Source organism: Bufo gargarizans, chromosome 9 (genome assembly GCF_014858855.1).
Source record: "Bufo gargarizans isolate SCDJY-AF-19 chromosome 9, ASM1485885v1, whole genome shotgun sequence".
NCBI classification, from domain to species: Eukaryota; Metazoa; Chordata; class Amphibia; order Anura; family Bufonidae; genus Bufo; species Bufo gargarizans.
This window is the reverse complement of record NC_058088.1, coordinates 159,080,109-159,094,787: the sequence shown is the minus strand read 5'-3', so window position 1 is coordinate 159,094,787 and position 14,679 is coordinate 159,080,109.

Genomic DNA, 14,679 nt, shown 5'->3' with positions numbered 1-14,679 from the left:
TTGCGTCTGAAATTGTCTCCTGTAATCATGTTATTCAGTATATACGGTCATGTTTTCCAATCATGTCATTTAAATTTTCTATTTCCTATTCACTTATGTATTTTCATCATACTTACCCTTTGGCCCATGTTACCCACACGGACATGCTATGTTTTTTTCTTTATATGAAATATTGTAGATTCTGACTAATGAAAATAAATATTATGGATGAAATATTGTACATTATGATTAATTAATTTTTTCAATATCTGTATTGATATCTCCCTTGTGTTTGCATTCATAGCTTGATAAAGGGCTCCAAATTGAGCCCGAAACGTCACAATAAGCAATAAATCTTAGCACTGGTAAAATAAATGTTGAATTGAAGCTATATGCCGTCCTTGGTGTGCTGTCTCCAAACCACTGATATAAATCATTTATAGACACCTTGGATGGAAGGAGTCTGAGGGGACCTGCACCCACAAAAGCCACTGATAAGACGTGTGCTGAGGTCTTGCTGTGATTAGCATCATATCTACACCTGTCCTGACCGGTGAATTTGTTCCTAAAGTGAGGTCCTACTGAATTGCCATTACAAAGTGGCACAATGACAGTGTGAAGGTGGCAGCAGCAGCATCAGGAAGCCACAGAGTGGCACAATGACAGAGTGTGGAGGTGGCGGCAGCAGCAGCATCAGGAGGAGGCTACAGGATGGCACAATGACAGTGTGGAAGTGGCAGCAGCATCAGGAGGCCACAGAGTGGCACAATGACAGAGTGTGGAGTTGGCAGCAGCATCATCAGGAGGCCACAGAGTTGCAAAATGACAGAATGTCGAGGTGGCAGCAGCAGCATGAGGAAACTACACAGTGGCACCATGACAGTGTGGAGGTGGCAGTAGCAGCATCAGGAGGAGGCCACAGGGTGGCACAATGATAGTGTGGAGGTAGCAGCAGCATGAGGAGACGACAGAGTGACACAATGACAGAGTGTGGAGTTGGCAGCAGCATCATCAGGAGGCCACAGAGTTGCAAAATGACAGAATGTCGAGGTGGCAGCAGCAGCATGAGGAAACTACACAGTGGCACCATGACAGTGTGGAGGTGGCAGCAGCAGCAGCATCAGGAGGCCACAGAGTGGCAAGATGATATAGTGCGGAGGCGGCAGCAGAGTGCGGCAGTGGGTGGCAATACCAGTACCAGCAGAATGTGTAGGGGGAAGGAAGGAGCACTTGGCATCAGATGTGTGGCATCAGGTGGGTGGAAAGTGTTGGTGTGGCATCATGGATGATCTAGTCTGATGCATCAGGAATTGGTGGGTGGAAATCCTGGCTGATCCACGCCTGATTCATCTTGACAAAAGGTCAGTCTCTCCACATTTTGGGTGGACAGGCGAGTTATTCTTGGGGTAACTATGGCCCCCGCCGCACTAAACACCCACTCTGATGCCACACTACTGGCCGGGCAGGACATATTTTCCAGGGCAAACTCTGCCAATTGCGGCCACAAATGCAGTTTGGCTGCCCAGTAGTTCAGCGGATCTTCAATGTGGGGTGGCAGGGTGCTGTCCAAGTACGCCACCACCCACTGGTTCAGGTTCTGCTCCAAGTCTAGCTTCTGCTGCTTCTGGCAAGTAGTTTCTTCACTAGGCGGGTGAAGAAAGCTGCTCATCAGCGACTCTAGACTCAAGTTGCTGCTGATGGAGCTGGAACTGCTCCTACCCCCCACCCTGCCATAGCAGCCATGGTCGAGTTACGTGAGTGCAGAGGGCCCCCCCCGACCTGCGAGAGGATGGACGATGGCGCAGATAGGCAGCGGCCAACTGACTACATAGGATGTCTCTATAGTACTTTAGTTTGTCCTCCCTCTCAGTGGGTGTAAAAAAAGGCCCCCATTTTGGACTAGTAGCGAGTGTCTAACATGGTGGAGAGCCAGTAGTCATCCCTCTGCCAAATGGTGACAATTCGACTGTCACTACACAAGCAAGTGAGCATGCATCGGGCCATTTGCGCAAGTGAATTGGAAGGATTCCCTGCCTCCATCTCCACTGCATACTGCCACAGTGTGTCTGGGTCATCTGCCTCGTCTTCCTCATCGCCCTGTAGCTCCTCCGGCTGCTCCTCCTCTGTCACCTGTGTAGAAAAACCAGCCATTTCTCTATGCATTGCTTGTGGCCAAATTTCCTCTAGTTCAGCCCCCAGAGGGCTAATGTGGCCATGGGATGTAGTCGCCACGTCTCCTGTCCCCTGGTCAGCCAGACTTAGCAGCATCTGTTCCAGGACATGAATCAGTAGAATGACGTTGTTCATCCCGTAGTCCTGGGGACTGACAAATAAAGTGGCCTCCTCAAAGGGCCCGAGCAAACGGCAGGTGTCATGCATCAACTGCCACTGGCTGACTTTCTCTGTTCATATAATCGGTCCAACATATGCCGCTACAGCTCAAGGAGGGTGTACTTTGCGATGTACGAGTGGCTGAAGTGCATGCAAAGTTTCCTGGCCATTTTAAGGATGTCTTTCAGATGGGGTGAAGACATCCACCATGGTTCCGATTTTGAGCGTGACACCACGATGCCCTGAACATGTGGTATGCTGGAGGAGCACTGTGAATTGTCCCTGCAGTGGAAGCTGAGGACGCGGTGGAGGATGAGAAGGCAGAGGCGGACATTGTCGCAGGACCAATGGCGTGAGAATGTGGAGGCGGAAGCGGCATCACCTGGCCAAGTTTCTGTGACATTTACCCAGTGGGCCGTAAAGGACATATATTGGCCTTGACCGTAGTTACAGCTCCAAACGTCTGCACTGCCGTGCACTTTGGCAGACACGTCAGCCTCAAGGACTGGCCCACCTTCTGTCCTACATATGTGTGCAGGGCTGGTACTGCCTTTTTTGCAAAGAAATGACAGCTTGGGACTTTCCACCTCGGCTCGGCACAAGCCATCAGTTCTCTGAAAGGTGCAGAGTCCATGAGTCCAACTTGGCCATGAGCACATTCAGCTTCTGCGCGTGCATGCATACTGTTGTCTCTTGGCAATCGCTTCAGTGATCGATTGCTGACAGAATGACTGATGAGGAGTAGGACGAGGAGCAGGAACATCAGGACCAGCAGATAATGGGAAGGACAGACAGCTCCCTTCGGCTCAGGTGGTGGAGCGTTGACTGCGTGAAATTGGGTGCATACCACTGGGTGATGCAGCGGTTGCTGCGGCGGGCTGGACCACCACATTAAAGCTACGGTTCTCCCAGGCCACTTTATGGTGATGCTGCATGTGTTGACGCAGGGCCATGGTGCCAACATTGGCACCCTGGCTAGGCTTCACCTTCTGCCCACAAATTCTGCAAATGGCCATGTTCACCTTCTTCGGCGGCCTAACAAAAAATTGCCACACCAAGCATGGCAATTTCCCCCCAACACTCCATGCTGACTGCCTGCTACCGCTGCCTCCATGAACCTCTGCACCACTACTTTCCGGTCCAGTAGGCTCCTGCGAAGAGGGTTGTCTACCCCAGGCACGTTTGGCTCCTGACCTCCCACTGCTGCCACCCTGTTCACAGCCACGCTTTCACCCTGCTGGCTCAGCCGCTGCCTCACGCTCAAGCTGCCACTCTCTTCTCCTGATGATGATGACAAAGCCCCTTCTTCACCCGGCTCCCAAGTGCGATCTGCTACATCATCATCCGCTACTGTCTGCACGTCACTGATGTCCCACCTCAACGGTCTCAGGGCCAGGAGCCTGACGGATCACAACACCTGCTCCCACGCGACTCTCATCATCACTACTTGCCTGCCTACCGGAGGAAGCGGCAGATGTCTCCTCCAGATCTTGGCTGGGCAATAGCTGCTGACTGTCCTCTACGGCATATAATACTTCTCAGGCTGAGGGAACTGAAAATGACAGAGGAAGGTTCAGGACAGGTGGGGGCACAGGGCCTGCTCCTGGGCCATGCCAACTAAGTGTCGTGTCAGAGGAACCCACCGACTCTTGGCCAGGGGTGTCTGATGTCACTTGCGACAAAGTCAAAGACCGAGTCAACAATTCAAGCACCTCTTGGTTGCTGGTCAAGACACAACTACTAGATGACACCGAGAGTTCAGGCCTCTCGCTGCGACTCCTGCTGCCACCCCCTTCTTCTGCTGCCTGTGACAGAAACATTTTGGCCACTGCCTGTTCCCTTTAAAAGGCCTGTCAACTGTCTGTCTGACAGTATAATAAAATAATAAAATAAAAATTTTAATGATATCCCCCAAAAAAGGCTGTAGTACAATGTAAATTCACTGCTGAACGGCAATTAAGACATTTTTTTTTCTGATTAATAAACTCCCCCTCCAAAAATAGAAAATAACAATCACAATTCACCGCAGAACGCCAATTAAGACGTATTCTTTTTCCTATTACTACACCCCAAAGATAGAAATATAACAATCACAATTCACCGCAGAACGCCAATTAAGACGTATTCTTTTTCCTATTACTACACCCCAAAAATAGAAATATAACAATCACAATTCACCGCAAGAAGGCTAATGGGACCTACTTTTCATAGACCACGTAAATGGCTGAAGTACAATGTAACTTCACTACTGAACTGCAATTAAGGCTACTTTCACACTCGCGTTTTGGGCGGATCCGTCATGTTACAATAATACAACCGCATGCATCCGTCATGAACGGATCCGTTTGTATTATCTGTAACATATAGTTTGTGAGATCCGTTCAGGGCTCTCACAGACGGTCCAAAACAGATCAGTTTTGCCCTAATGCATTCTGCTCAGGATGCATCAGTTTGCCTCAGATCAGTCTCCATTCCGCTCTGGAGGCGGACACTAAACCGCTGCCTGCAGCGTTTTGCTGTCCGCTTGACGAAACTGAGCCAAACAGATCCGTCCTGGCACACAATGTAAGTCAATGGGAGACGGATCCGTTTTCTATTGTGCCAGATTGTGTCAGAGAAAACGGATCCCTCCCCATAGACTTACATTGTGTGCCAGGACGGATCTGTTTGGCTCAGTTTGGCCCGTAAATGGCTGTAATACAATGTAACATGGTTATAAGGGAAAATGATAGCATTCTTAATACAGATTGCTTAGTAAAATGTAGATTGAGGCTTTTAGGCTACTTTTACACTAGTGGCAGGACGAATCCGACTAAAAAGTCGGACATGCAGTACTTTTAGTCTGGCGGCCTTTCGCCGTGCACTTCCGTGCTGAGCCGGAGCTCTGCCCCCGTCCCCATTATAGTCAATGGGTACGGAGCGGCGGTCCGGCAGCACGGCGAAATAGCGGCAGGACGGATCCGACAGCGTGAACAGCCTGTCGGATCGGTCCTGCCGCTTGTGTGAAGATAGCCTAAAAAATAAAAACAATTAACTCACCTCATTCTGTTGTTCGCGCAGCCAACATCTTCTTCTTTCTTCTTCTTTCAGGACCTACAAAAGAACCTTTTTCTTCATTCAGCAGGACCTGCACTGACGTCACCGCGCTCACCACATGGTGAGCGTGATTACGTCACCAAAGGTCCTTTTGCAGGTCTTGAAAGAAGAAGCAAGAGGTTGCTGGTTTGTGTGTGGATGCACACAGTAGGTTATTTCTTTGGCGCACAAAGAAATACCCTACTGTGTGCATCCACACACAAACCAGCAACCTCTTCCTTCACAGTCCCTAGGAGTCCTTGGCAACTCCACCCTAAGGGACCGAACGGGTATTGGCAGCACCGACCCCCCCCCCCCCTTTCTCCCCGTGTACCTGCCTTCACGGACGTTGTGCTCCAACCCGCACAACACCAAAAGGTGAGCACACTTCAACCACTACGCCAAACCACATTACCGTTACCCACCACCCTATGAGCGCCTCTCCCTTCTTTTTGTCTCTCGCCTAATTGCTGAAAGAAGAATCAAGAAGAGGATGCCAGCTGCGCGATCAATTGGAACAGGAAAGTTAGTTTATTTTTATTTTTTAACACCTCAATCTACATTTTACTGAGCATTCTGTATTAAGAATGCTTTTTTTTTTCCCGCATAACCATGTTATAGGGGAAAATATTAAAATCTACAGAATACCTAACCAGAACTTCTTCACTAAAAATGCATTGCACTCGCGCACAAAAAACTGAAGAACACAGCGCAATCACATACAAAACTCACCCCACTCGCAGGCACGATTTTCCCGCGATGCACCCGCATCCTATCCGGCCCTCACACGCGACTCCTCTGTGAAAAAAGCCTTACCGATCTGCTGTTTGGAGAGGCTGTGGCTTCCAGACAGGTTAGTAAGCACAGTACCATCAATCAGATAGTGGCTGTGCTTGGTATTGCAACTCGGCTCCATTAACTTGAGTGGGACTGAGCGGTACCTAGACCATGTGACCTAATGGACATGATGTCATTGGCCTAGGAAGAGGCTGTGTCCCTCACAGAGCGCCGCAGTGTCTTCAAACAACTGATCTGCGGGGCTGCTGGGAGTTAGACCCCCACTGATCAAATACTAAAGATCTATCCTGAAGATACCAAGTTACCGTATATGGCATAGCTGGAGCAGCAGGATCGGCGTAGTCACACCAGATTTGATAAATCCCTCCAATGGGTATCACTTTGTCCAAACAATATCAAAATATAAAAATAGTTTTCCTGTGCGGTGAATGTTGTATAACAAAAAATGTACAATGTGGTGTTAAAAAAACAACAACTTGTCAAGTAAAAATAAGCTTTCATAATGCTTAAAGGGCTTCTGTCACCCCACTAAACTTTTTTTTTTTTTTTTTTTGCTTACTTATAATCCCTACACTGCGATTTATGCATACATGATCTAATTAATCATCTTGGTCCTGTAGATTTTGTTTAAAACATGCTTTTAAAATATGCTAATTACCTTGCTACCAGCAAGTAGGGCGGCTACTTGCTGGTAGCAGCCGCATCCTCCGATCCCCCTCCACATTGTGATTGACTGGGCCAGGGAACGGGATCGTTCTTTGCTGGCCCTGCCTGTTTGCATTCAAAATCTGGCGCCTGCACCTGTCTTCAACCGGCGCAGGCGCACTGAGAGGCAGCCGCTCGCTCGGCCGCTCCATCCTCAATGCGCCTGCGCCGATGACGTCACATCTACACCCGGCGGGTTTTGTTCCCACAGCGTTCCATTTGTGGCAAAACTGACCCACGCCCTTCAATCTCTGGGTCAGTACGATTACAACGATACCACACGTGTATAGGTTCTTTTATGTCTAAATAGTGTAAAAAAATATTTTTTTACATCACCGTATTCTTACCCCCATAATTTTTTTTATAGTTATATCTACTGAGCTGTGTGGGGGCTCATTTTTTTATTGTAAATTTATTGATACCATTTTGAAGTGTGTGTGACTTTATCACATTTTATTACATTTTTTGGGTAAGAGAAGCAATGAAAAAGTGTTAAATTGGCCATATTGACCCTTTTTTTCCGTTACACCATTCGCCGTATTAGAAAAATATTTTAATAGTACGGGCATTTTCGGTCGCGGTGATGCCCATGATGTTTATATCTTTTATTAAGGTATTTATTATTATTGGAAAAGGAAAAATGTATATCGTGGCTCACCCATATCTGATGTATGATAATGGTGCTCTATTTTATGGGTGGTTCACCCGTCCACCCAGAAAAAATGGTTGAAATTAGGCAATAGATAAAATGAGCACTCACCACCTGGTATACTATCAATAGTTTATCTCTACAAAATTTTGTTAAAATTATATTAGTAACATATATAACATTAAAACATATTTGCACAAATGTTGGTAAATATATCTGATGGGTATAACTGATGATTCTAGCTATTATCTAGAGTTATTCAATCTCGCTGATCTCTTAATGTCCGGAATGTCTAATACATTATCAAAATATAAGAAAATTGTGTGCGAGTAACAATAGGTCAAATTATCAAAAAATAATTCCAAAGAGTGTCCATAATGTGAATGAACTGGTTAAATAAGTTCCAAAAATTAGTGTCAAAGTAAAAATACTGAAACAAAGTGTCAAAATAATATTTAATGTGATGAGAATCCTCGTGCAGTAAAGATATCCGGACAAGCAGATTGAAAACTTAGGATAGATCTGTTAATCTCCCAATATCTGTCAGTATTTCCAAAATGGCAATCACAATAGTATGGAGGTTGAATATTAGTAGTTGGGGTTAGGTATTAGTATATAGGGATTGCGTCTGGGGCGTCCCCCTGTTGCTCCCCCTCTTACCTTCCCCTGCGTGATGTTCACTGCTCTTGGGTGGTCGGCTTCAGTGCGGCTCGCTGTATATCACCGCTGGATATGGTGAAAACGATGTTTGCTTTCAGCGTTGTTTGTTAGTCTCGTGGCCTTCCTCTGACGTCATCAAACCTCGTCTGGTTTGCGTGTCATTCACCCGGCGACTCTCGTGTTCGCTCACGATAGATTCAAAACCTCCTTCTGATTGTGGATCAGTGTCTGTGTCGATCCGTATAGGGAGCAATTTGCTCTGTTGCACTTTCTTTAGATTTTCTCCTAGGTCTAGATGGGTAGTTGGTCCTCTCCAAAAAACAGGCCAGACGCGTTTCGAGGGTTAATCCTCTTCCTCAGTGGCTATAATGTGGGATCCAACTACCTCCTCCTTATATAGTCTGTGGCTCCCAACCACCCACCTAAAACCTGGCACGGATTTGTATTACCCACTTATATCCATTTTCATGTTCTTGGGTATTACTCTAAAAAACCCATATCTTCCAATTCATATATCATGTTCAAAAACTATACAATAAAATCTTTTTAATAAAAGGCTTTCTCTATGTGTTGTGTAATATATAACTATCATCCCCTTATTTCATTTCATTCCGTTGAACCTTCTCTCCACTTTTTAGTTGTTTCTCAGTGAGATTATTATATACTTTATTATTATTTTTATTCAACGGAGAAATGGAATGGTATCTTTCTACTAAGACATCCCAATCAGTATTCTATATGTCTATCTATTTCCTTTGTTTTTCATTAGTCTCTTTGTAGTGGTATCTTCTTTACCATGCACATATCACTTTATAACAAAAAAACTTTATAACAAAAAAACAAAAAAACAAAAAAACGCATGCCATTCCCCAAAAAACCGCACCTGCGTTTCCTCTGCGTTTTGGCTGCGTTTTTCCAGAAATCACTCAGAAATCATTCCTAAGGACTTTCACTTCCGTGACACCCTCTCAATATATACTCCCTAATGGATTTAGGTATCATCATTTTTTCAGTATATTTTTATTAATTTATTTTCTTTTATTTTGTATTTATTTTCCATTTTTATGGTTGAGGGCACAGAGATTTTATCCTTTATTAATCCCATAACTCCCCACCTGCTGTTTATTGGGGTAATCATAATATTCTAATTCTTTACCATACACATATCCCTTTATAACAGAAAGCGCATGTCATTCCCCCAAAAACGCACCTGCGTTTCCTGTGCGTTTTGGCTGCGTTTTTTCCAGAAATCACCCAAAAAACATCCAAAAAACATTCCCCAGGACTTTCACTTGGGTAGCACCCTCTCAGTATGTTTCCCCATGGTTTTGGATAAATTATTATTAGTTTGTTTTATTTTATTTTGGACTTGTTTTCCATTTTTATAGTTGAGGGCACAGAGATTTTATCCTTTATTAATCCCATAACTTCCCACCTGCTGTTTATTGGGGTACTCGTAATATTCTGACTCGTTCTACCAATTAAATTACAGAAATCCAAACAACTCAAAATCTGAGTTTAGACCATGGGGAAGAAGTGTTTCGAATTCAAAAATCCGTCGAGATTCTTGTCTCGACATCCTGGCGATATGGTCTCCCCCTCTCCAGTTTATATCCACTTTCTCAAAGGCTGCGAAGACCATACCTCCAGGATTTTTGTTGTGATGTTGTTTATAATGTAATGAGAGGGAATGCTTTTCATACCCATTTTTGATGTTAGTGATATGTTCGCTCAATCTTTTCTTAAGGGACCGTTTCGTTCTCCCCACATATTGCTTCTTGCACTGACACTCAATTATATACAAGATGTTCTTTGAGCTACAGGTAAGGAAGTCTTTTATTTTCCATTTAAAGGAATTAACCCTTGATTGGATTTCTATAGTTTTTTTGGGGAAAGATGTCAATTTACATATACTACAACTTCCACACCTATAGAAGCCTTGCAAGTTTAACCAATTGTGTATCGTTCGATTATCTGTTTTATGTTTAACTGTTGGAGCTACTTTTAAAGATAAGTTCTGGGCCCTTGTGTACGTTATCAAGGGACCATTACTTACCATGGGGCCTATAAGTTTGTCACCCAATAGATGGTGCCAGTGTTTCTTCACAATTGCTTCCACTTTCTTGTGTTGTTTATTAAAGGGCAGAATTATTCTCAAATTCTCCTCCTTTTCCTTCTTAACTTCTGCCCTATTTGGTGTGGTATTTTCCCCAAAAAAGGACTCTCTTTGCATATTTTTCACCTTTGTCAGTGCTTTTTCCAGTATGTTAGTCGGATATTCTTTCTCTAGAAATTGATCTTTCATGATCATAGATTCCCTTTCGAACTCTTCCTCCTCTGTGCAATTTCTTTTTATCCGCTTGAATTGTCCCGTAGGGACTTCAAGCAGCCACCTAGGTAGATGGCAGCTTGAGAAAATAATGTAACTATTACGGGAGACTTCTTTCTGGTATGTGCTACAAACCAATTGGTCATTCTTTACTTTAATTTGTAGATCTAAGAATTCAATCTTCTCTGTGCTCACATTCGCTGAGAATTTCAAATTATATATGTTGGTGTTAATGTCCTCCAAGAATATGTTGAGATCTTCTCTTGTACTTCTCCAGATAAACAGGATGTCATCAATGAACCTATGCCAGAGTACCAGGCCTGCGCCCAGCATGGGTAAGATCTTCTCACATTCCCATTGTGCCATAAATAAATTGGCATAGCTGGGCGCAAACCTGGTACCCATGGCGGTTCCTCTTATCTGGAGATAGTAATCAAGATTAAATCTGAAGTAATTGTGGGTTAAGATGAATTTTACCCCTTCTGCTATAAATTCCACTTGGTCTTCAGGGAAACTGCTATGTTTTTTTAGTTGAGTTTTTAATGCATTGATACCTTGGTCATGATCTATAACTGTGTACAGCGAACTCACATCAAGAGTCCCTAATATCCAATCGGTCTCATATCTGAGTCCCTCCACTATTTTTATAATTTGTGTTGTGTCCCTAATGTATGCAAAATTTTCTTTTACACTGGGTTGGAGATGTTTATCCAAGTACTCTGATAGATTTGAGGTAAGTGACCCTATGCCAGAGATGATTGGTCTCCCTGGGGGATTGAGCTGGTCTTTATGCACTTTAGGTAGGCAGTAGAAGACTGGTAACCGTTGTTGGGTCATGGTGATGTATTTAAATTCTTGCTCATTTAGAATTCCTCTCTCCCAACCATCTCTGGCATAGTCACTCAACTCTTGATTGTATTCCTTGGTGGGGTCTCTCATCAGTCTCGCATATGTAGTGGCATCCGACAATTGTCTTAGACATTCCTCCTCATATTTCTGGGTTTCAAGTATGACAATGGCCCCCCCTTTGTCAGCAGGTCTGATGGTAATATTTTCCTGCTTTTGAAGTTGTTTTATCGCCTGTATTTCCTGAGATGTTATGTTATTCCCATTTTTTACGCTTCCTTTCAAATTCCTTATATCAGTTTCTACTGATTTCTTAAAAGCTGCAATCTCTTGTCCAATTTGCTGTCGCGGGTACATTTTACTCCTAGGTTTCAAGCTAGTGTGGATATATGAATTCTTCTCAATGGAGTTTTCAATTATGGGATTCCTCATAAAGTGTTTCTTGAGGCATAATTTTCTAATAAATTTCTCTATACCGATATAAATATCAAATTTATTCGGTTGTGCTGTTGGGGCAAATTTTAATCCCTTGTTTAACAAATTGATTTGTGTTGGAGTGAGTGATGTATGACTCAAATTAATAATTGAGTCTGTATTTGTATGTATCATCAGTCCCTGCGACCCTTCTTTCTTCTTCTTTCCCCTTCTAGTTCTCTTAGATCTTGTTCGTAGTGGTATTGATATCGATTTAAGGTGTTGTTCTCCCTCCTTCCCTGGGGGCCTCTTTCCCTTGGATTGTACTGACTTTCTTGATATTGTTCCCTGTGTCTCAAATTGTATTGATGACTCCTGGGGGGATAATGGTTTAAATCTAAAGGAGATTTCCTCCGTTCGGGTGTTCTCTCTCTCAACTGCCTGGGTTTTGTTTTTATTTTGTGGTGAGGGGGGGTCCCATCTAAAAAATGATTATTACTGATTGTCTCATAACGGTTCCTCACTGGGATATCATAATCCATCTGGATGTTCTCTTCTCTTATATGTTCTATATTTGGTTCTCCAGTGGGTATGTATTGATCTTTATGATGTTGACTATTATCTCTTGGGACATATTCACCACTGTCGGTTCTAAAGTTTTTTTTTAATCTTTTTACTCTTTTTATTAATTATCTCCTGTTCTATGGAACCTAGATTCTTACAAATTCTTTGTTCCCAATTTGTGGTTTCCTCATTTATGGGGGATTTCTGAATGATTTCCTTCATCTTTATTATTTTATCCGTAGTATCCTCTAATATTTGCTTCCTTCTCTTGACAATCAGTTCTATTAACAATATAGATTGTTTGATTAAGAGTTTGTCCCATTCCTCTTTGAAGGAATCATTTATTAGATCTTGAGCTGGGATCTTTGAGAGCTGTAATCCCTTTGGTATGATACCAAGTTCCAGATACCTATTTAGGGATTTAATTTCCCATTTTTGTTTTAATTGTCTTATAAGTAAGGTTTTATTACATTTTTTGGGTAAGAGAAGCAATGAAAAAGTGTTAAATTGGCCATATTGACCCTTTTTTTCCGTTACACCATTCGCCGTATTAGAAAAATATTTTAATAGTACGGGCATTTTCGGTCGCGGTGATGCCCATGATGTTTATATCTTTTATTAAGGTATTTATTATTATTGCTGTTATTATTTTTTTATTTTATTATTATACAGAAAGGGGGGTTATTTTTTACATTTTTTGTACATTTTTTAACAGTATTTTGTACTTTTCTAATGATTTTGAATCTCGTATATGAACATACAAAATGCATTTTTTTTATTTTGAACAATCGGATTTTTAAAACGCATTTATTTCTGTCTATTGCTCATTTCATATGTTGGTCTGCCACCTGGGGGCCACAATACAAATTGCAGCATGAAGGCCCTCACCCTCTTCAACGTAGCAGAGCGCATTTAAATCAATTACCGGCATCCTCACTGGCCGCAGAGGACGCCGGTAACAAGCCCGGAAGCGGCATCTAAAGGCTTTAATTACCGCGATCGGCATTCTTGACGGTCGCAGTAATTAGCCACACACAGGCTCGGACTGGCCCACAGGGGTACAGGTGAATTCCCCGGTGGGCCCCTAGTCTCCCACCCCCTGCACGAGTGGCACATAACACAGTAGACTTACTGTACTATATACATATTCAATGTACAGCACCTCAACCAGCCTGTGTTCATATAAAAAACGTGACAGATTCTTAAAGAAACTACCCAGTTTATTATTATAGACACGATCAGATAGATGACATGACTTCTAGGTACAGAGGAAAGCTAGCCAGTGTCCTCTTTTCCCCAGGACCTACCTTCTCAAAGTTGCTGCAGGGACCCCCATATTCAATCATCTGGTAGTATCTTGCTGCTGGTAATATTTGAATGTATCTGTGCAGTGGGCCCCGAAAATAAATTTTATTGGTGGGCCCTATTCACCCCAGTCCGACACTGGCCACACATCTTTTCTGTTTAAAACAGCAGAGACCTGACAGAAAAGACACCCGCTGCACGTGCGAGGGGGCGTCATGTTTGCCTATCGCTCCAGCAACGTACAGTGAAAGGGTTAAGAGACTGTCGGCAAATATTCTCCACCCTAAAATGGTGTCTGTGTGTAGGTTTACCATGTTATGACTTAGAATCCCATGAAGTTATGGTGTAATACACAGGTAGAAACCAGACAGTTTAGTAAGGAGCAATTTGGTAAATGTATAAGAAGGACATTTAAAGGGGTTCTGCAGTTTTTTTTAAAAACTGATGATCTATCCTCTGGATACATCATCAGCATCTGATCGGAGGGGGGTCCGACACCCACCAGCTGTATGAGGAGAAGGCGTGCAAAATGTTACCCCTCCCCCTTCACTTTTTATATCCACACTATATATATCATGCCTCCCAAGTGTCCCTCTTTTTGGCCCAAGTCCCTCTTTGATCCTTAAAGGGGTTCTGTAGTTTTTTAAACGGATTATCCTCTGGATAGATCATCAGCATCTGATCGACGGGGGTCCGACACCCGGGACCCCTGCCGATCAGCTGTTTGAGAAGGCAGCAGCGATGTGGCCTTTTCGCTGTTTACCGCAGGCCCAGTGACGTCACGAGTATCACTGGCCTGGGCTAAGCTCCATTCAAGTGAACAGAGCTTAGCCCCGTCCAGGCCAGTTGATACTAGTCGTGATGTCACTGGGCCAGCGGTAAACAGCGAGAAGGCCGCAGCGCTACTGCCAGCGCCCCTGCCTTCTCAAACAGCTGATCGGCGGGGGTCCCGGACCCTCGCCGATCAGATGCTGATGATCTATCCAGAGGATAATCGGTTTAAAAAACTACAGAACCCCTTTAA